Below are 24,205 nucleotides of genomic sequence, written 5' to 3'. Positions count from 1 at the left end.
GTTACACCGAGGCTGATTAGTTTGAGAGTTTTATCTACGCCAAGAGGAAAATGGTCTTCATATGGCTGTAACTTCCTCTTTAGAAAAGACAACATGTCGGCAATCCGGACTTTGGTAAATAATGACTCAACATCTAGGCTGAGCAATTTGATGTTAATAGATGGGATATTTAAACTGTTAAATTTTTGTATAAAATCCTCTGAACGTCTGATGTGGGAGGATGAGAAGGTTCCTAGAAAGGGTGATAATAGGTCTGCAAGCCATTTTGATAGTTTACACATGAAAGAGCCCATGCTAGATATTATAGGGCGTAACAGAATCCCATCTTGTGTTTTTGGGAGGCCACAAAAATAGGGGAGGGAGGGGTTGATTATCTTGAATGCCTCTAGTAATTCTATGTTCTTCTTATTACCCTCTATGGTTCTGCCTGATTTGTTAAATTTGGCAGCAATGTTTGTTGTGGGATCTTTCATTAATTTACCATAGGTCTCCGCATCGTTTAAAAGATCTTGAACTTTATTGACGTACATCTCCTTATCTAAGAGAACTATTTTCCCATCTTTGTCAGACTTTGTGATTATGATATCCTCCCTTTTCCGTAACCTAACCATGGCATTTTGGAATCTTTTCAGGAGTAAAGTTTTGTTGTTATTTTGCTCCATGACATTTAGCAAAATGTCTTTGAGACATGCATCTTTTTTTTCATAATTGTTTTTCGCTAAATGTTTATCAAATGCAATTAAGAAATTAAGATTACCCTCGGGACCTGGTTTTAGGCCAAATGAAACACCAAGATTTAAAACTGTCTGTTCTTCTGCAGTGACGGGATGGTTAGAGAGGTTCAGCACATTATTGGGTAAGCCAAGACTGTTCCATACACTGTTCCTAATGCTGGAATCTGCTATCATCAATCAAACCAACAATATGAACCTGTCAGGAGGACATTAGAAATGGGATGACATTAATCCTCAGGCCTTTTCTTAAGAAGGTGTTTCAGAAAATACAACCACCAGACTCATCGCCAAAAGGGAGCTAATGAAGCCAAAAATCATATGTCATAACAGAATTGTAGTTCACTGCTGCAGCCAAGCTGACTTTATGAAAACTGTAACGTAAAGCAGACAGTTTTAATCTTAAAGTTCCTTCCCCCCTGGCAGAAGGTAAATGGATATGCATTAAACCTTTGTTCCCATACCTATCCCTAAGCTAAGGGATTGGTTGCTTTAATGCACCATCTCCAACTACCTCTGTCAAATGCAAGGCATTCTTCAAATTCCCCGACACTTTACAGCACCAACTAATCCTTTGCCTCCCTCTGGACCTTCTACCCGTAACAGGGTCCATCTGACCCCTCCTCACTCTTTCATTCTCATTCATCCTTACCAAACAATCTCAGTCTGGACTCTCTTTTCATATCAATAAACCACATCCATACTTCTAACTTACTTATTTTCTAGTCTCTCATGTGGTGAGATCCCCAAAATCCACCTTAACATACTCATTTCTCTCCACTCCAGCTTCTCTTCCTTCTTCCATATTAATGCCTGTGTGTCTAACTATAAATCAGAACTGGTCTGATTACAGTAAAATTGATCTTCAAGTTTGTATGTGGCATTCTTTTATCACACTCCTCCACTTATTTTGCCACCTCCTCCACTTCCCCAAAGCTGCATTTATCCTGTTTTTAAACCTCAGTTTTCTACTGTCCCTATTGGCTTAAAGCAGATCCTAAGTACTTGAAATTCTCCACCTACATTAAACCTAGGCCTCTTCTACCCTGTATATACAGTATAACTCATCCTCTCCTTGCTTGCTTGACACCATAGCTTCACTTTTACCCACATTTACCCTTATACCACCCCATTCAGGATTTCCCTGCCACTCTCACTGTTCTTTGCAGTTCTTAATGAGTCTTTGCTGTAAATACCAGATCATCTGCATATAACAGTCCCAAAGATTTTCATTCCTAATCCCTACATTCAGTGCAAATGGAAATAAGCTGCGTGCCTATCCTTGATGTACATCAACTCTGCCCTCAAACAATTCTGATTTGCCACATATTATTCCTACTGTTCTCATTCTTGCATACATCATTTCAAAACATGTAATCCTCTTTCTTAAATACCAAAACACTATTTCTCTCGGTATTCTATCAAATGCCATTTCTAGGTCTATTACATGCCCAGCAGAACTTCTGACTACCTCCTACTAGCCTCTTTTCCAGTAATTCTTATTATAGATAGCATCAACACTACCTCTCCCTGTAATGAAACCATTATGTTGCTCAACAATCTTCACAGTTGCTCATACATAATCTCTCATCTCCATTAAATAACTGTATTATTGTAGAGTCTTGATATTTAACATTTAGTCCAATGCATTAACATAAACGCACCATAGTCATTCAGCCATTATTACTTCTGTGAATAAATTGTGAAGTGAGCAACCCAAGTGGTATTGTTATAAGTCCTGCAATGGCTCTCCAGTACCGTACATGATAGCCCAATCATAACAAATATCATTGAATAAAAAATAAGTAACTACAATATCGTGAATTAAAGTGTTTATGATACTCTTCGTTTGTGTGTTCTGGGCGTACCTGTAGACTGGAATCCCCAGAGGTAGAAAAAAACTCCATCTCACGAGAGGATGGGGGAATAAGATAAACAGGTTTGTTGAGTCTTGATGTGGACATCTAGCAGGCAAAAAAAAAAGGTAATTGTTAATTGACTGATTTAAATTGATAAAAGTCGTGTTTTCAACCTAATTTTAGGGGGTTGCACCAAACATGCAATACAAAATGTGTCTGAGAGAGAGAGAGAGAGAGAGAGAGAGAGAGAGAGAGAGAGAGAGAGAGAGAGAGAGAGAGAGAGAGAGAGAGAGAGAGAGAACAATATCCTTCTGCAAAAGTCATTTTACTTACTGTATGCAATTTCTGCATATTGCATGGACTATTACCATATTATTATTATATCATAAAATATGAACATTGCAATCATGTACCACTTGCATTCTGATAATGTTTACATTTTCAAAATTAACTGACTGAGCTTTACCAATATCATCAATGCAAAAGATAGCAGAGTACTGTACTACCAGCATCATCACTGCCATTTGTTGTTTAATGAAACAAATTTGGATATACATTTTTTATAAATTAACAAAGATGAATTAGCCCTTTGTTGGCCGAGTTGGTTGAGCTTCAGACCGTCATTCGATGGGCCGAGTTCGATTCCGCCGCCGGCTGATGAAGAGTTAGAGGAATTTATTTCTGGTGATAGAAATTCATTTCTCGCTATAATGTGGTTCGATTCCACAATAAGCTGTAGGTCCCGTTGCTAAGTAACCAATTGGTTCTTAGCCACGTAAATAAGTGTAATCCTTCGGGCCAGCCCTAGGAGAGCTGTTAATCAGCTCAGTGGTCTGGTAAAACTAAGCTATACTTACTTTTACAAAGATGAATTAAAAATTGCTCCTTAACTTTATTTATAAAAATTCCAAAACATTTTGCGGCCTGTCCATTCTTCCTTTCTTCAGCCACAGCTACGACCTGCAGCTTATACTTTCTAAAAACATTCTTCTCCATTGCATGAAAGAAAACAATTATTTGTTTTACTTATGCAAGTCATCAATGGGAATCAGCAAGTTTTTAACCAGCTGACAACTGTTATACAACTCTCTATAAACATGCAATAGTTACGGTATCTAACATCGGCAAACAGCTGCCATTTAATTTGGGTGTTTATGTCAGTGTTTGCTGCTGTTTATGCCATTGTTTAGCGTGACATATTAAGTGGTGGTTAATTATAAGCAGCCGCCATGAATTACTAAAAAAGCAGTAAGTTTGGTAAGCCTGGCTGAATGTATGATGATTTGCATTCAGTCTACCGAATATATGCTTCTAGGCATATCAATTAGTTAAAAGCTCACTTAGTATTATCAATGAAATCCACTGAAACTGTGACAGGCATAGTAAGCTTAGTCTAGCATAATCTACAAAAAATGAAACTTGCTAATTAAGGATATCCTAGTGTAATCTACCGAAAATGTAATGAAATCATGTTTTGATTACACAATTTTAAGGCTGAATGATACACAAGTATATACAGCACTTGTTTCCCAATACTTTGTGACTTATCTAGCTACCATAACATTTTGTTCTTCTGAATATTGATTAATCATCGGTTGAATATCAAAATGACATTTTTATGATAAAATAAAGTTCTATATATACTTACCAAGTAACTACATAGCTATTATGTTTCGTTTATTGGCAGTTTAAATTTGAAAGTTCGCCGTAGCATTCCAATATTTTGGTGTAGGTAACTCGCCCCGCCCACTTTTGGGGACAGATAGGTACAACACTACTAACAAGCCCAATTTGTTTATGCCCTATGTCCATGAGAGGGGAGGGAGGGAGGGCTTTGATCATGTAGTTACTTGGTAAGTATATTTAAAACTTTATTTTATCATAAAAATGTCATTTTATATAAGTAACTTACCAAGTAATTACATAGCTGAATCCCACATTGACAGGAGGTGGGATGCATGGGCATGTACAGTAAACCCACCATATTCGCGTTCTGATGATTCGCGGATTTCTCTGTGGAACGTATCTACCATTATTTGCTGAATATTTGCCCATTCGCAGTATTTTTCACTGAGAAATATTCACTAATTACTGTATTTTCATCTCATTTTTCATGATTAAATGCACTTTTTGTGACAAAACTATTAAAATACTCAGGTATCCGCATTTTTAGAGGGTTTTTCTTGTGTTTAAACTATCAAAATAAGCAGTTCTAAGTGTTTTTAGAGGAGTTTTGAGTATTCGCAGCATTTAGCTATTCGCAGGGGGGTGCAGTACGCATCCCCTGCGAATACAGGGGGTTTACTGCGCTACTTAAAAAACACTCATGAATGGAGATGAATTTTAAAATAGCAAGTAGTTAACATTGATAAAATGTTAGTTGTAACCTAACTGGCGAGAGAGCTCCAGCAGGAAAATACTGCCTCTGATGCAGCTCATCTCGACAGTAGTGGCGTGGCAGTGAAGCCAGAGGCACCTCTACATCAGTGGGGCTTTGCAGTCGAGGAGTACTCCAACGGCTGCCAAAGCATACAAAAAACACAAAAGCCCTTGCCCTGGGCGCAGTACCAAACCAAGACCATAAAACACAAGTTACACCTACAGTACACCATATAAAAGACCAGTTACCATAACCCATTCATAACATGACAAGACTGATGGGTGCTCCAGGTACTCTGTACCCTCCAACTTCCCAAAACTCGACAACCTAAATTCAAGGCGAGCAGATAGAGAAATGTAAGAAAAAGTTAAGTATACCTTAGTTTTACCAGACCACTGAGCTGATTAACAGCTCTCCTAGGGCTGGCCGAAAGGATTAGACTTATTTTACGTGGCTAAGAACCAATTGGTTACTAAGCAACAACCTACAGCTTATTGTGGAATCTGAACCACATTATAGCGAGAAATGAATTTCTATCACCAGAAATAAATTTCTCTAACTCTTCATCAGCTGGCCAGGGAATTGAACTCCGGCCCATCGAGTGACAGTTCTCAGCTCTACCTACTCACCCAACGAAGAGCTGAGAAATGTAAGAATACCCCCTACTCTTCCTCCCCCAACACCATGCCACCACAGATAATTGGCCAAGGGTACTGCAGTTCTCAGAGTTTCGATGTCACGTAAATAAAAATTCGCAAACATTGATTTGCACCTCCAGAAGGTGGATTGCAGAATAGCAGAGAGGGATAAATTCCGCTTGAAGAAATTCGGAGTCGCTACTGCCCTAATTTCATGGGCCTTAACCTTGCAGATTGACAAGTCTTCCTCTTGAATCTTATGTGCGACTCGGAAATCATGTCTCTCTAGAAGAACTCCAATACGTTCTTGGATAAAGGATGGGTCGGCTCCTTAACTGAACACCAGAGGTTAGGGAACGCCTCTGATACTCTTAGTTTTCTCTAGATAATACTTTAATGCTCTTACTGGACAAAGAGCTCTCTCTTGGTCCGTAGGACCTAGAATGTCTGTTAAACCTTTGATTGTGAATGAATGGGGCCAGGGAAAAGACATTGTTTCATTCTTCGCTAAGAACACCATAGTAAAGCAACAGACTGCGTCTCCTTGTGTGGATCATACCTTCTTGCTCAGAGCCTGTAACTCACTAATTCTCTTAGCAGTGGCTAGAGCGACTAGAAATAGTGTCCTTCTTGTAAGATCCCTGAGGGATGTGGATTGGAGAGGTTCAGAAGGAAGAGCCGAGAGCCATTTTAAAACGACATCTAGGTTCCAGGATACAGAATCTGACCTCTCCTGTTTCGCAGTGTCTAGTGACCTGGTAAGGTCACCAATGTCTTTATCAGTCGATAGATCCAGACCTCTATGTCTGAATACGGAGTTGAGCATCGCTCTGTAGCCTTTGATCATGGATGTAGCCAATCCTCAGGAAGACCTTAAAAAAAGCAAAAAATCTGCTATTTGGTGTCTTCTGCACCAGCTGCAGAATTTTGTCCATTTATTCTGGTAGGTGTTGGAGGAAGACTGACGTCTACACCTTGTAATTGCTTCCGCAGCTGATCTCGAAAAGCCTTTCGCTCTGACAAGCTTCCTGACAGTCTGAAGCCTGTCAGAGCGAGAGTAGATAGTCCTAGATGGAACTGGTGAAAGTGCGGTTGCCTGAGTAGATTTCGTCGCTGTGGAAGTAATCTTGGGAAATCTCTTAGGAGACTGAGGAGATCTGGAAACCACTCCTTCTGTGCCAAAAGGGAGCTACCAAAATCATCAACACGTTGTTGTGTAGGGGAAATCTGTTGATTACATCTCTCACCATACTGAATGGTGGGAAGGCGTAGACATCCAGGTTCGACCGGTCCTGAAGCATCGCATCTGTTGCCCACGCGAGAGGATCCGGGGCTGGTGAGCAATACAGGCAGTCCCCAGTTTACGACAGGGGTTTCGTTCCTAAGCTGCGTCATAGGCCAAAAATCGTCATAAGCCGAAAAATCGTCAAAAATCCTAAGAAAACCTTACTTTTAATGCTTTGGGTGTATTGAAAATGATGTAAACTGCATTTTCATTGAGTTTTTCATCAAAAAACCTCCAAATTTTGATTATGCTGCTGTTTTGTAGCCATATTTCTTCCGTCAGATTGGCGTCGTAAGCATTGTAACCCCGGAGCATGCATCGTAAACTGGGAAATAATTCCTGATGGATATATTTGAAAAGTGTCGTAACCTTGGAATGTTGTAAGCCGGACCCGTCGTAACCCGGGGACTGCCTGTACAAAGAAGTCGGTGATTCCTCGACATTGCAAAAAGATCTATCGACTGCTTTCCCCACCGTTTCCACAGGTCAGTGCATACCTGCGGATTCAGTGTCCATTCCGTGGATAGGACTTGTTTGCAATGACTTAATTCGTCTGCTATGACATTGAGCTTGCCCTGTATAAAGCGGGTGACAATCTTGGTTTGGTTTCCTTGCGCCAAGACAAGATTTCTGGTCACTTGATGCAGTGAGGAGGAGTGGGTCCCTCCCTGACTCTTTATGTAGGCCAGAGCTGACATATTGTCCGAGTGGACTATGACTGTAGAGTTGCAAGTCACTGCTGAGAAGTGTTGAGGAGCTAAGTGTACTGTATTGCCTTCAGCTCCTTCACGCTGATATGAAGTTCTCTCTCGAGTTGTGACCATATCCCTGAAACTTCCTTGTTTTCTAGGAGAGCCCCCCAACCCAGATCTGATGCATCTGAATATAATGTAAGGTTGGGGCTCAGAGGGTGTAGAGATTTCCCTTCTGCAAACCTTCCTGTTATAAGCCACCACTGAAGGTCCTCTTTGGTTTTGGGGGTGATTGGGAAAACAAACGAGTCTGGAAGAATCTTCCTCTGCCAACTGGCTCTTAGAAAAAATTGTAGCACTCTCGTGTGAAGTTTCCCTAAGGGAATGAACTTTTCTATGGATGACAGAGTTCCCAGTAAACTCATCCATTCATTGGCTGAGCATGACAAGAGAGAGAGGAGTTTCTGAACTGTCCGAATGCAGGCTTGGATTCTCTTGTCGGACAGAAAAGCCCTAAAAATCCGAGCATTGATCTTCATTCCCAAATATAGAATCGATTGACTTGGGACTAATTGGGATTTGTCTAGGTTTATCAGCAGGCCCAACTCTTGAGTTAACAGAAGAGTCTTTTTTAGGTCCTCCATACAACTTGATTCCAAGGGGGAGCGTAGGAGCCAATCGTCTAAATAAAGACAAATGTTGACCCCCATGAGATGTAGCCATTTTGCTAATGGGGCGAGGACACGGGTAAAAACTTGAGGGGCTGTTGATAGTCCGAAGCACAGCGCTCGAAATTGGAAGACCTAGTCTTGGAACACAAAACGCAGATATTTCCTGGCCTCTGGTGGACTGGAACGTGGAAATATGTGTCCTGCATGTCTATAGTTGCCATCCAGTCCCCTTAATGAATGGAAGACAGAAATGAGTGGGTTGTTTCAATTTTGAATTTTGTAGTCTGAACATAGAAATTCAGGGCACTGACATCCAGGACAGGTCTCCAACCTCCTGATGACTTTGGGACGACGAATAGGCAGTTGTAAAACCCTGGCATGTTGACATCAACTATTTCTATGGCTCTCTTGGTGAGCAGAGACGATACTTCTTGTGATAGGGCCAAATACCACTCTGAGTCTAAAGAGTAGGTCACCAAGTTGATAGGAGAGGACACTAAGGTTTCTCCCTGAATGGGATGGAATATCCTACTCTGATCACCTCTAAAACCCAAGGTTCTACATTTCTCTCCTCCCACTTGTTCCAAAAATGTAGAAGCCTGGCCCCCACGGGTACATGGAGGATAGTATCCCACTTGCAAGAGGAAGGTTTGCTTGCTGACTTCTTGATTGGTTGAACGGACCTAGAATACGCTCAGGAACGGGGCTGGAATCTACCTCTACTGCCTTAAAACGCTTGCTGTAGAGGGGAAACTGTTCTAGGTGCAAACAATGAGGAAGATGAAGAACGTCCAGACTCCTTCAGGCGTTTGGTGGACTGGGCCAACAAGTCTTGAGTGGATTTCTTTTGCAGCTCCATTGCGATATGTTCTACTGTTGCGCTGGAAAAGGGACCATGCTGATCTAAAGGAGCAAAAAGAAGTGTGGATCTCTGGGAGGGAGTGACCCCTTTCGAAGTGAATGAACACCACTGCTCTCGCTTCTTAAGTACTTCCACAGCAAACAAGGCTGCCAGGTCCTGGGATCCATCCCTGATCACTTTATCTGCACATGAGGGCACTCCCAGCCAATCTGTAGTGAAGTTATCTTGGAGAGAGGCACAGTCTTCTACTGTATTTGCTTCATTAAGGTGCTGACAGTCCAATCAAGAAAACTTAAGATCTCAAAGACCTTAAAGATATCCTTAGTCAAATGCTCAAGTTCTGAAGTCATGAATAAGGTCTTGGATGAGGAGAAGGCAGATCTCCGTGATGAGTCAATTAAACTGGAGAAATCCCATCGGAAGGAAGCAGTAACTCGCAACGACAGTACTTCCCCAGTAACATAAGTATCTCCTCTTGGATAAAAGAGGAGGAGCGCAGAATACCGCTTTCCCCATATCTCTCTTTTCTGGCTACCAGCTCTCAATGCTTGACAGAGCTTTCTTTGAAGACAACAATAGAACCATCTTAGGCAGCCTAGAAGCTTCTGTAGGCTGTCTCATCATAAAAGATGAACTCAGCAAAGACGGAGTCGCTGGTGAAAAAGTCCGGGAAGCAAAACAAGAAGTACTTCAAAAGGGAAGCGTAGGTTGAAGACGGCTGATCCTGTTCTATGTCCTCTTCTTCAGACGAAATGGGTGAGAGAGTCAAATCCTCGGACCCAAGAGTCACTGTTGGTTCGCATAACAGATCTAGAATACTGTCTAAGCATCGCTGAATTGGTTCCAGAGCAGGATCCTGAACCGAACGAGAAGTGGAGTGTGGCGCCAGAAGCCTGGAATGAATTTGGCGCCAGTTCAGAAGGGGAGCGATCGCAAACCGACGACCACGCGAACTACGTGCTGATCTAGCTTCACAGGCACATTGGATCCTCTAGATCCCACTGTGTGCTTGGATCCCTTGGATCCCACAGAGCCCACTTGAGGAATGGATCCCTCTGATCCCACTGGACAAATGGATCCCTCAGATCCCGATGGATGTTTGGATCCCTCATATCCCACTAAATATCTGGATCCCTCAGATCCCACTAACTGCCTGGATCCTTCCGATCCCACTAAATACTTGGATCCTCCAGATCCCACTAAACTGGATCCCTCGGATCCCACTGGATGCCCGGATCCCTTGGATCCTGAAGCACAATCTATGTATTTTTTGGAGACCCGCTTGGGCGACAAAAACTGACGCTCTGACACTGACACTATGGACGACATTAGTTGGATCATCCCAAAAACTACACGAAGGTTTGGGAATCTATCTGATCTCTGTTCTGTTTTGCACAGGATCAGAAAATCAGACTCAGCCATGGATATCGGCCTTTTCAGTGGCCTGGATGCACCTTCAAAACACCAGCCACACTTCTGACTCACTATGCACTTGGATTCGTTGGATCCCAAATCTGAATCACTCGACAAAAGGGCATGAACTTCAATATGGATGCCTTTCCAGCTGCTGTCCGCTGAGTCCTGGGAATTTTGAACAACAGGCTCGGTTGAGGGGGGGCGACTACCCGTGGGCAAATCCCACCGACCTCCCTGGGACTTACAGTTTGCCTCCTCCCAGGTTTAGGGGAGTTTGACAGGGACCTTCGTCTAGGGCCATCAGTGGGACGAGTAGCCACCTCCTCCACTGACACAACACTTGCACCGAGACCACTGGCACTAAACTTATTCATAAGGCCCCTCACTGAAGCCCCTATTTGAGCTACAGTGTTAACTAAGAGACCAAATTTATGGTCCATTCTGTCACCCAAACTGGTGATGGCATTGGGTTCGGAAGGTTGGAAGTTGGATAATGGAGTCACAGGTAAAGTCGGAGGACTGGTGATAGGGGAAAATGCAGATGCAGGAGTCGGAAGGGCATGCAAAACAAGAGAAACCTCACTAACTGAATTCTTAGCTTCAGCCTTAGCCGCCGCTCTCCTACATCTGTTTTTCTCAAGTTTATCTAAGTAACTAGCCAAAGTTCTCCATTTCCCCTGATCCCACTCTTTGTATTTGTCACAAGTCAAGACTGAAGAGCAAGTTTGTCCTCTACATTGACAAAAAATGGTATGAGAGTCATATTTGATAGAAGTAAGTCTGGTATTGCAGCCTTTGCTGCAAAACCTACTTTTAGCAGAACTAGAGTCAGACATCTTCATAAAAGGCAAAAGTCCTAGCTAAATAAGCTAATACAATTAGCACAATCGCTACCAAGACAAAGAATACTTCACCAAAAACAATGAAAACCATTCTGCAAATTATATTAAATCAAATGAAAGCTGAAGTCAACAACCATGTTAAGCTGTCAACCGGCAGAAACAAATTGGGCTCGTTAGTAGTATTGTACCTATCCTTCCCCAAAAGTGGGCAGGGCGAGTTACCTACACCAAAATATTGGAACGCTACTGCGAATGTTCAAATTTAAGCTGCTGATAAACAAAACGTAATAGCTATGTAGTTACTTGGTAAGTTACTTAAATAAAAACCACAACTTGACATAAAATCTGCTAGATTATTGTCTTGATGCTCTGGGTATAAAACGACCATATTTGTTTTGACGCTAACGCCTTAGAGAGAAGAAAGGTGGCATTATTACCACCTCACTGATATGTGAATTTTCACTGGTAAACACTAATGTCAATAAACCCTTGCTAAACTGTGGGTCTTTTATTTTTCCTAATATAGCTTGCCATATTACAGGTGAGTCTTATGCTGCGGTACATCTCGTATGGTAGGGAATATGGAATTATGAGAATTTTTACGATATGATGAATTATTTGGATACTTACCTACTACTAAAGTTAGCTTACATCTTTGCGCTGTTAGGTGCGATCAGCAATTAAAATCCACAAAAGAATAACTCTTGGCTGACTGACCAGATGGACTGTGTCTATCAGCATCCGTTTCTGTTGGGATATTTATGTTCTTGTCACAATTCTTCTTGACCACCTACTATGATGTGGGGATGTTGAATGGCTTTCCACTTTAACAGTCGGTAAACATCCAAATAATAAGTTTTATAGAAATTCTCATTATTTGGGATGCATCTTACCTATTAAAGTTAGCTGACTACCACAATGAATGAGGATGGTGGGTTAGTGCAGCCGGAAGACATAATCTCAACCAAGCTTTTTAAAAGGGAAAAAGCTTTTAAACATTCTTGCCTGTTGTGTGATCCTTCCTGGTAAGCACTGTTGCCAGATCGTGGATCCACAGCAGCGTGTAAGGTCCTCATAGCGAGATTTGTGGAAGGGTCCTTACAGGGAAAAGGACTCTTATATTGTAGAGTACTAGTGACTTGTGTGCTGGACTTGAAAGCCCACACCCAACAGTCCAAAGCCAAAGACAATGACTACATTCACATATGAAAGTATGCTCCTATACTGTACACCAATGTGTACCTTCATACTCCCCATACTCAACACTAAATTGGGATATCCTAACAACCTAAAGATAGAAGAGAAAGGAAAATTCTCTTGTATCTGGTCCAGGAGAAAATCATCCCGGCCATGACAACAGGGCTAAGGGATTTTACAATTCTCATTCAAAATTTTATGTCTTGCAAACAAAGCAAGGTAAAACTGATTTCACATGCACTAGGCTGCAATGACAGCCTTCTCTAGTGAATGATCTGTAAGGAAATTAAATTATATCTCTATGTCTGCTATTAGGCAACAAATCCTTTACTTCATCAAACAGGCTAATCCTGACTCAGTCCCAAGAGTTCATGATATTAGAGCTGTGGCCACCTCCATTAACTACTTCCATTACATGAATTTCACGGATCTTACCAAGTACACTGGTTGGAAGTCACCCTTGGTTTTCAAACGTCACTATTTGAAATCCTTAGAAGCTCTTAAATTCTCAACAGTCGCAGCAGGGAACGTTGTCCCTCCCTCTAGAACCCTTTCTGATTCCTAGTCAATTCTTCCTCCACTGCCTCAGTTATCCCCTTACAGTCATTTCAGTCAGGCGTGCCTTGACATTATCCCCTGACCGTGTTATCCGTATATTTGTCTAAATGACACATTTATGTTATAATGTTTTCAATTTTGTATAATTATTTTGTTTAAGTATATTTTTACATTGTCATGTTAATTTTAAGCTCCCACCAGTTCCATTTGTACATTACTTGTTATTATTGCTAGCAATTAAATTATTTAGTGGACCTTTGGTCTCCTGTTCCCCTTACATTTTGTTATCTCTTACAGTATAAGAATGATATTTATTTCTCTGTTAATTTTTCACCGGCTGACACGACCCGATCCAGAAAAGGGATTTTGACAAAGGAAAAATCTGTTTCTGGAGAGGGGACCGTGTCACCCGGTGACCCACCTCTGTCATGTGTTGTCTCCCCCCCTTAGTAAACATCATTCTAGTGGGGTGGTGCTTTCATGGAATGCGGCTAGCGGTGATTTGTGTACTGTCCGCGAGTGGTGCATGGGTTTGTAACGGCACCTCTCAGTGGGACTTTTGACTTTGGGATCTCTATAGGATAAGGTTCCGTGTTTTTATAGTTCACCCTTTTCCATACACGACTCCATCTAATGGAGCTCGCTCTGGGGGTAGTAACTCCAGCATTTCATTTAGCTTTCTCTGGTATCTAGCAACGGAATTACCTAGAAATAAGTGCTGAATGGACTTTTTTCACCAGGTGACACGGTCACCTCTCCAGAAATACATTTTCCTTTGTCAAAATCCCTTTATGGCAAAGACGGCTTGAAGCTTTCTTTCAAACAATGGTAAAATATCAGGATTCAACTCTACGTGAGCTGACTTGATTAACCAATGTAGAAAAATGACATAGCATTCTTGAATATAGAAGTGTTTGCCTCCTAATACCACAGAATAAATTCTCAATTCCTCTTCACGGATTAAGTCTTTCTAGATAAATCCCTAGAGCTACAGCTGGACTACTAAAGAATCTGAATTAGGAACTCACAAATCTGGGAGGGACTTTGCTTTTATTTTTAGCCCTAAACAGTGGGAGAAAAAAAAAAAAAAATGTGTCCTCTAGAAGATTGCAACAAAGGGGCTTGAGGCTCACTAATACACTTTGATATAGCAAGAGCTAATGGAAAAAGTGTTTTGAAAATTAAGACCTTACCGAAAGCTTTACCTAAACGCTAAAACTGAGATAACGTCAAATTTAATGGCTACGTTCAAATTCCATCTTAAACAATGATAGGAAGATTTCGGGGTTTCCAGCTCAAAGATCGGAAGACCACATCCAAAGTCATGAGCAATATTCAAGTTAGCATGTCCCAGAACTGTAGACAACATAAAGTGATATACTTTAACCTTGGAAAAGAAAAGCTTGGGTTATCTACAGAGGCACATACCAGTAAGTACTGGATATCTCTTATACAAGCACCAAAATCAATAAACTGACCACAGATGTTGGAAAGTCTACTAGTTCGAAAGAGACAGTTGACAGTTTTTATGCAGTCAGATGAAGCATGTGGAGGTTTTGATAGAATCAAAAGTGACCCTCAGATCTTTCTTGACTGGCAGAAGGCGAAGAACTTCTACTGCCAGGAGTAGTAGCTCAGGAAACGGTTCCCTGTGGGGACACCAAAAGCTAACAACGGCTTGAGTTCTCTGATGCTAGACTGTTAAAAACTTTCCTCTAGAGTCCAATTGGAAGAAAAGCAGAAGGGTCTACATTCGACTACTCTAGAAAAAAAGCATCTATCCATGTTAGAGATCCTAGCATAGAGCACAGTAAAACAGCAAATTGTAAAAGTAATTTGTATCTTTCCTAACATATAAACTTATTAACAAGACTGACAGATAGGGAGAAGCCCCACCCTCCACTTGTTGTTTTCCAATCCACTTTGCCTTCCAGCACAAGTGCCAGAGTGAGAGGTGGCTAAGGCAGGCCATTCACACGAAGAACTTCAGGTTTGTATGTAAGGAAAAATACAAATTACCTTTCAGATTTGTTATTTGTTCCTACACAAATAAAAACCTTTGTTCTTTACATAGGATACTTACCCAAAGGTGGGAGGAATCTGGGTACTCTCTCAACTGACGGGTAGGTTCAGTCAACCTGAGCTGTTACTTTCCTGGTTTGTTTAGGAGCAGAGGGGGGGGGGGACCCAACACACTAGCATACTGCACATAAGCTATGTATTAGTTGCTAACCTTTCAGATCATTAAGTAAAGGGTTTGTATGTTATCACTCAATAAGACTGTAGAACCCATGCTGAAGTGTCAGAGACAAACAAGTTTGCTTTATTGTCTGTTCTCTTCTCGCCTTACCCAGAGGGGGGGGGAACTTGCGTCCCTTCATCGCCAATGAAAAGACTGGTGTCCAGTCAGATAGCTAACTTGCATTCTTCTCCATCCAGCTTGTCCAGTCCAGCCTCTGTGGTCCAGCAACTCCCATGGTCTGGAACTGTTTTGAATCAACCACCATTACTTCACTGAGTGGCTACAAGGGCAGTACCACATGTTGTTTACAACTTTCCATAGTAGCAGTGTTTTGGTGATGGGTGATGAGGTCTTGCTTATTTCTTAGATACTGGTGCATATTTACCCATTCAGGATGCCACCCAAGAGACCAGGAGGTGCAGATGATGGTGCTGGAGGTGAGAACCATAAGCATAAATCTTCATCTATGCTTGAAAAGGTGGAGCTACTGAAGAAATTAGAGAAAGGAACCTCTGTAAAAACTGTGTGAGTAGCTTTCATGTGGGTAGGACGGGTCTCTGAAATGCTCTGTGAAAAGTGCCTGACTTGAGCGATGTTCAAAGTGAATATGAGGAAGAGGAAGGAAAAAGAGAAAATAAATACAGTCAAAATTAAATCAAGTAAAGGGAAGATCAAACTATCATACAAACATTATCTCATAGTCATTGAAGCAGCACGTAAAGATGGAACACTAAATAAAATACTAGAGAAGGATAAGTCAACCCAAATCGAGACAGAGACAGCAACCTGCGGACACTGCTCTGGGGAAGTTGATGAGGAAGGAACTTGCTGTGAAATGTGTGACTTATGGTTTCATTATGAATAATCAGGTATCGAGGTCACATACACACGCATACTTCGTAGTGATAACATACTGTACATCTGTAATAATTGCAAGAGGCCTGAACAAAGAAATAAAAGAAAACAGAGATATTAACAGAGTTGGTTCAAGATTCGGCTCAGAAAACTAGTGACGTAATGATCAACATAGATGAAATCCAAAACAAAATTGATAATGTTGATAAAGATGTAAAGACCATGACAAGCATAGACAAAACTTATGCTGAATCACTAAAGACAAAAAAAAAGTGCTTCTGATCAAATCTACAAACAAAGAGAGCACAGCAGCTAATGAAAAGCGACAAATTATGAGTAAAATAATGGCGCCAGTTGAACAGAGAGATGGACACTTATTTGTAAGATTTCTAGATAGGAAAAACTTTGAAAAGGCAAAAATGGAAATTCAGAATATCACCAAAAAAAAAAGTAGTCAATGTCCCAAAGGATGAAGATGACATTGTCGATAACATTGTATAGAAAAATCCATGGATAGGTAGCCTCATTTCTGAAAATGACGACCTGAAAATTGTAAAGAAAGTGATAGCCAAAGATGACAAATATAAACACTGTATCATTAAATGCACACCACAAATACCAAAGGCTATCTATGATAGAGGTGACAAATTGTGTACACTGCAAAGCCGTTGCAGTATATTCGACTGTTACATTCCCTATCAATGCTATAAATGTCAGGAATTTGGTCACAGCGCAGCAAATTGTAGAAAGGACCAAGCTTGCCCTAGATGTGGTAAAAATCACAAATCAAATGAATGTGCTAGCAACATCTTCAAGTGTAAAAATTGTGTAAAGAAAGTTCAAAGTGATACTAAACATATAGCATATGATGGCTTTGACTAATGATCTTCTATGCAATTTAATAAGAAGAAAGCAAATTTAAAAAAAAAAGAACTAAAGACTCTCTTATCCTGCAGGAGTATGATACTGACGAGAAAACGATGAAAGACAATTTTAAAATATAAGAAGCACCTTATTTTGAAAACGTACAAGGGCCCGCCAGAGAGGGAATTATCCCTGTGGAGGGCTGTACACAAAACCAAACAAAGTGAAGTGGTGAAGTGTTGTGGAAACACAGAAGCTGCAGCAAAGTTTGTGGATAAATTTGCAGAGTTAGTGACAACATAAAATTTAGTCCCTGAACAAGTGTACAATTCATTAATAATTGTACAGTACACACACTAATACAGGTATAGGTTCCCTACACATTGCATGAAATAATAAAATCTTGTCTGGAAGCATTAATGATTATTTTATTTCCTGTTTTAAGCTTTGTTCTACCTTTGATAACAGCAATATTTATGTGGAATGAGCTGGCAAGATTATGTTTACGTAGAGGATTTTTTAGGGGTGATTTCTCTCATCTGATATTTTCTGTGGCCTGGTCCCAAGGGTGCCGGATGAAAGAGTTCACACTGTATACAGAATGGCACTCTGACTCTCTGTCTACTGGAGAGGAAGAAAGAAAAAAAGAGGAAGGAGAACCAGCCACTCCTATCCTGACTCCTGCCACTAGACAAGGTGCTACCTGTCCCAAAGGGGGCTGGGCTTGCTATCCAACCCACTGGTCCAAGGAAAGTATGTCCAAGGCCAGTGGGCATCATTCCACAAGTAAAACTTCATGCAGGTGATCATAACTGATCACTTTTCCAAACAATATTCAAAAGCCAACAAGTTCCAACTGAGTGCAAAGGCCGGGTCGATGCCCCTACTGTCACGAGCTCTCATTCATGCTGCAATTCTCCTTCCACACTGGGAGAGCTGACAACTGTGGATCAACTTAAAGAGGTAGGAAATGCAGTGTACTCAGAAATTCTTTCACTTAACTCTGTTAGTACTAACTGAAGAGTTATCAACATACAAATCTGAGGCGTTGAGTTCCCCTAACAAAGTACTGCAGCACTCAAATCAGACCCAGTAGTATCTCCTATGAGTCACTATCGGAAAGCCCTCCAAGGGAGGAAAGTGAGAAGGATTCAAACCGACACGACTGACAGTTCTGAATCTTATTACAACATTTGGAGCAAACAGATCATCACCATCCAGAGTGCCACACGGACAAGAGGCAATTTAACTTGCCTATACCTACGCTGATGTCAAGGCTAAAAGAAAGTCTCTTGGTTCAGATCTATGTCTGACAACCATTGTAAAGACTCGTCCAGGCTACAAGTCAAACTTTCAAAGGTGAGAGGCAAGCCACCCGCCACCCACCCCGGGTTGACTCCCAGAGAGGAAAAAGCCTGTCAGAGCTCCTCAAGTCATCTATTATTATTATTATTATTATTATTATTATTATTATTATTATTACTATTATTATTATTATTCACTTTGCATTCTGAGCATTCGGAGCTGGTTCATGTGGGCTGCTCATTAAGTGTCCGTGTGTCAGACGAGTATGACCTATTCGGAGACGTGTTAAAATTACTGTACTTGCGCATGTCTCTCTCTTTGGTATGATGAATTCCATTTTTTAACTCCAGGTTTTATTTGCTTCAACTTATTATTTTCAGGTTCTTCATCCCATTTATTTTGCCATTTGTTTATAATCCCTACTTTTATATGTGTTATATAATCGTTAACTGGGATATTTACATTAGATCGTGTCCTCTGGGCTGCTTCTTTAGCTGCTATATCAGCCTCTTCATTTCCTTTGATCCCTACATAGGCAAGGATCAAACATATTTCTATATTTTTCCCATTATTATACAACTTATCATGGAGTAATAACTTTGTTGTATGTTATTTTTTAGTTTGTAACTCTGAATGGCTTCGATGGTGCTTCTAGAGTCACTAAAAATTACAAAATTATTACATGAGGTTTCTTTAATTATTTCTATGGCTCATGCTATTGCACATTACTCAGCTGTAAATACCGAGGCACTATCAGGCAGAGAAAACTGACAAATTTTGTCTTGGGATACTGCAGCACATCCCACTCTGTGCTCTGATTTAGATCTGTCTATGTATATTGCATAATGTGGACCTTTTTGGCTTATATGCTCCATTGTATGTTGTCTATCGTGTTCTGAGGTATGTGAGTAACTTTTTGATAAATATTTTAAGTGTGTGTAAATTCTTATTTTATTCATAGTCCAAGGCAGAGGTAATTTTACTACTGAGGGCAATTGCACATTTATATTTAATGACTCAAACAGTCTTCTAGCTCTAACAGGGAAAGGTGGTGAGTGATTGTTTATAAATACATCTCTTAATTCAAATAATATTTTGGCTGGAGAAAAACTTGTCTGAATTCTCAAGGCACTCTTCATTGTTACAAACTCTCTAAGGAGAGACAGTGGTAGGTCACCACATTCAACTTGTATAGATGAGGTTGGTGAAGGCACTCTTCATTGTTACAAACTCTCTAAGGAGAGACAGTGGTAGGTCACCACATTCAACTTGTATATATGAGGTTGGTGAAGATCTAAAGGCTCCTGAACATACTGTATATATAAGGCCTTCATTATGAACTGGGTCTAATGTTTTCAGCATTGGGTCTGATGCTGAGCCATATATTTCACTTCCATAGTCGTCAATACCAACACTGTTGCTTTATACAGTAAAGTAAGGGTATGTCTATCAGCTCCCCAAGTAGTGTTCAATAGTTTTTCAATTAGATTTAATGCTCTTTACATTTAGATTTCACGTATGTTGTGTGGGCTTTCCAGTTCAAGTGAGTATCAAATAATAATCCCAAATATTTTGCTGTTTGGCTAATTGGTATACTGTACTATGGTTTCTGATTTTTAAATCTATTTCTTCACCTTATTTCCACTTTTCATTTCTGAGCTCGTCCCTGTGTCACCCAGTGAAATTCCTTACTAGCATGAATTTCTAGGTATAAATATTGCTAAATATACCAGAGAAAAAAGCTATCAGGAATGCTGGGGTTACTACCCCCAGATCGAGCATCTATAATGAAAACAGATGTCGGTATGGGCAAGGGTGAGTGAAGTTATCACTGCCACAGAACCACACTCTGAAGACATCCCAATGACAAAACCCCGGAAGAGCGGAGAGCCGACCCAGCTCCCTCAATCACCCGCCCGCCAGACGGCGACCCCAGCGCCATCTGAACTCATTCCATGCTAGCACGTGATCTCTGCTGTCGGTAGATCTTTTTGCTTGTGTTTTTTCCAGTAATTTCTGCTTTATTTCATCATGGCATCAAAGCAGCTTTACTGTCTCCAAGTTAAGTACCATCTTCTTGTGGGGTTTTTTGATTAGTTTGGCTGTTTAAGCCCATGGATTTATAAATTATCACGTGGTTTTTGTTTGGGCTGCAATATCCCTCTTGTCAGCCATGTCGACCTCGAGGTACACCCATTCAGCTTGTTCTGTTTGGGTTTCTCTCGATCGTTTACACTAATTATCTTTATATTCCCCGTCATGGGATCATCCTGGTGGCGTTTTCTTAGGGTGTCTTTGGGTCTCCTTTAATTTTAATTTTTGTGAGTCTCCTCTCATTGGGGTTCTTGCTATTGTTTGGGGTATCCGAAGTTTCCACTCATTTGCTTTTCTCCCCAGGATGTCTCCCTTTTTGATGAGTACGAAAAATTTTTCTTGTATGTGCTTGATGACACGAAATTATGTAATTATATTATTATATCCGAGCGTGGCATCAGGTTATGCCTGTTGACTGTTTACATTCTGTCGCTTAGTTGGGTTAGGCTATACGCCTAGCACAAGCTTATACATTTTTATATTATTGGATGGTTATTTATTTGTCTTTAGGTTAACATGTGTATATCATTTAGCGGGTTGCTAGCCTAGTCCTATCACTAGTTGGTGGGTTAGGCTACCTCCTTTAGCTGCTTTACCTAACCTCCTGCTCTCCATTGTCTCGCGTGAGAGGGTAGGAGGGAGGGGATAGTCAGGTCGAGGGAGTTTCTGTTGTTGTTCCATCCGTCTTCACCGCTTGGTTTGGTTGCTGAAGTTTTGAGACCCCAGTTTCCCCCTAGCACTAGTGGGGAAGGAGGATTTTATCTTGGAGAGTCTCCTTCACGCTTTCCACAACCCTTTCCCTTAGTTTAGTCGGTTATGGTTGGCCTTCTTAGACACAGGAATTTCTCTCCCTGCTTTTTTCCTCTCCCTTCCTTCTCTCCTCCTGGTTATTTAGGCTAGGCCTTCTAGGAGGTGAGAGCGTGGTGTGGTTTGGTTTAGGACAGTTCCTTTTCCTTCCCCTGTACTTGTGGTGGGTCATGAGTCTCCTGTACTTAGGTACCCTCTGGATACCTTCTACCTCATGGGGTTACAGTTGAGCGGAGGATACAGTCCCCAGTCTCCTGTCTTATTATTTCTCTTGACCCTCTCCTTCAAGTACTGTTCTTTCCTTCCTTTTTTCCTCCCCCCCCCCTCCTCCCCTGTATGAGGTTCAAGTTGTTTGTCATCTCCTTGCTTATGCCGTGTGAGGAAACACGGGCCTCCGATGGTCACCCCAAGGCAGTCAGGCCTACCCTAGTAGAGGGCACGCTCCCTCCTGGGGTCGGTTCTGTTGACATCACTTGGCTAGTGTCTCATTGATTCGCTCTCTCCGGATCGAAAACCCTATTTCAGACCACTCTCAGGGCTCACTCTCTCACTTCTCTCAGCTCCGCCATCCCGGCCCTCCCGTTGCCTCCATATTATTGCTTCCACAGCGCTTTGAGTCATATGGATAGGTTTGACTGGCTTTTCCACCTGACCAGATTCTGATCAGCTGTGATGTACTGCCTCACCTTTCTGCTATGCTCTGGCATTCGAGTCTCGGGATCCCAGAGGGGTTTGCGCCGAACCCGGGGCTTATAATGTATTATTCTTATGTATGTTGTTAACCAAATATTTGTACCATCGCTTTATCTATCATACTAGATTATTCCGGCGGCCTCATGTATCCGCTGCGGATTCCAAAATTTTGATTAGTTTAATTCTTTTGTACCACGAGTCCAGCGACCCTGTCTTTGGGTTCCGCCCGTTATTATCTCCGGCGTTCCTTGAGATAAGGTGTCTTGTCTGGCTCAGTATTTTCGTTCCCAGAGTATTCCAGCGGTATGGTAATCGAAATTCTTATACCTACTGTAGTTTAAGTTATCTTGAATTGGTAGGTTCATTTTCTATGGTTTTTCACCCTCCAGAGTGCTCCGGTAGTGCGGTATGAAATTACTTAGTACCTACTTTAGTTTAAGTTATCTTAGATTAGTAGGTTCATATACTGTTCACACTTACAGACTGTTCGTTGTGAGAAGCCCGGTGCACTGCCATCTTGCACCAACCCTAGGGCACGTGGTTTGTCGCACCCATGCTGGCTGCGCGGTACGCCTGGGCGACCTGATCATGTGGCACTCGGATGGCTGTGAGGTTTGCTTCGCACTCTATGGGTGTATCCAGGACAGTCGGTAAGCCGATTGTTTTTGTTCCGCCCCTCCGAGGGCTCTCACATATAATGTTATGGTAAAATTTTGGGTTTTATGATCTTACCATCATAGTTCGGTCTTTGATACTCCCCCTTTTTTCAGGCCGATGAATCCTCCCGCAAGGATGCCCTCGAGTCCCTCCGTGCCTGGGTGGCTGGGTTTGGTAGGAACGTTCCGTCGGGAAACCTTATGTTCTTGGCTGAGAACCTAAGGAACATCCTGTACCCCGCGCCCGGATTGCTGCGGCTGTTCCAGCTGAAGTTATTATCATCGAGCAAATGGGTAGAGACCCAGCCTCTCCAGGATGACCCGCTGTACGAGGAGGTGTCGGAGGGGCGTCGCTACGCTAGATCTCGACCTGGAACCCATGAACACGGAACAGGACCAGGAGGTAGGTAGGGAGGTAAGTGCGGCAGTGGGGCGGGCGCCCTGTTTGATTCCCCGTCATCATCCGTTTCTTCTTTTCAGGGCTTTCATAAATCTTCTCTCTTGAAGGACAGAGCCAGTCTACTGTCCCCAAGTTGAAGAATTCATGGAAGCGAAAGGCTATAAGTCTTCGTCTTCCCGCAAAGGCATCCCCTTTCCCCGTCGAAGTCACAGGACGCTGGTCCGGTGGCCTCCGAGAGCAGACCAAGTACCTCGGGCAGAGGTGCGAGTAAGAGAGCGGCCAAGCATAGCCCCTCCTCGCCAGCCTGCCTTTGACCCTGAGGCGTTTGCGGGGATGCTGCTCGAGAGGTTCTCTACGGAGGTAGAGGCGAAGCTAAGCAAGCTCACGGAGAGGCTTCAGAGCCAGGAGACTATGCTCTCCGATATCGTGCGTTCCGGGGGGGGGCTGCGGTGCACTATCCCATCCCGGATGCCTCCGCCCTCCCTCCATTTGACAAAGGGAACCTGTGGCGTTTAGCCCTTCATGCTCCCGGCATGAAGACACTTTGACGATTGAAGGTCTAGGCACTCGTGAGCTGGAGGAACTGGAATTCTTCCCTCCAGACCTTCTGCCTCCCTATCCAGGCTTCGCTAGGCTGACAGAAGAAGCCTGGGTACGCTCTGATAAGGTCCCTAAGGAGACAGTGATCTTCCCTAGGGACCAGGCGCAATCAGCTCTGATCGCACCTTTACAGCAAGTGGCAAATCGGAGAACACCAAGTTGACCCCCTTCAAGGGCAACTTCACCATGTTCTCCCTTGGGATAAGCTCCCACCCCTGCTTGACTAAGGTTGCACTGCAACGGCTCAGGCATGTGCTGAGGGCAAGCCTTTGCCTCAGCTCAGAGACGGACCCCACGTCTCTAATCTTCCCAGGGGGTGACGACTTTTGGAAGGATGCTCCATCACGTTTACGACTGGTAAACTGGACGCAGATTGCACATCCAACCAGTTCAGTGAGCAGCTTCCCAAACTGAAGGAAGCTCTCCTGAAGGCTGAGTTCGAGGCATGGTGTCACTTGAGCCAGTCTCTGAACTCGCTGTGCCTAGCGGAGGCAACCGCCATCTCGTTTTCCGAGGAGCCGCTGTTCCAGGTCTTGACGAAATCCTTGTTAGCAGGGT

General features: G+C 42.3%; 1 long non-coding RNA gene across 1 annotated transcript in view; it reads right to left on the bottom strand.

Annotated features, from left to right (window-relative positions):
- LOC136839118 (uncharacterized) overlaps positions 1-24,205 on the bottom strand; it is a 184,863-nt gene that overhangs the window by 109,350 nt on the left and 51,308 nt on the right. Inside the window, exon 2 of the long non-coding RNA XR_010853211.1 lies at positions 2,600-2,695. This is a non-coding gene — a long non-coding RNA (uncharacterized lncRNA). The remainder of the gene's footprint in view (positions 1-2,599; positions 2,696-24,205) is intronic.

The sequence above is a fragment of the Macrobrachium rosenbergii genome, chromosome 6 (genome assembly GCF_040412425.1).
Source record: "Macrobrachium rosenbergii isolate ZJJX-2024 chromosome 6, ASM4041242v1, whole genome shotgun sequence".
Classification (NCBI taxonomy): domain Eukaryota; kingdom Metazoa; phylum Arthropoda; class Malacostraca; order Decapoda; family Palaemonidae; genus Macrobrachium; species Macrobrachium rosenbergii.
Note: the sequence above shows the minus strand (reverse complement) of the source record. Positions and strands in the feature narration are given on the sequence as shown.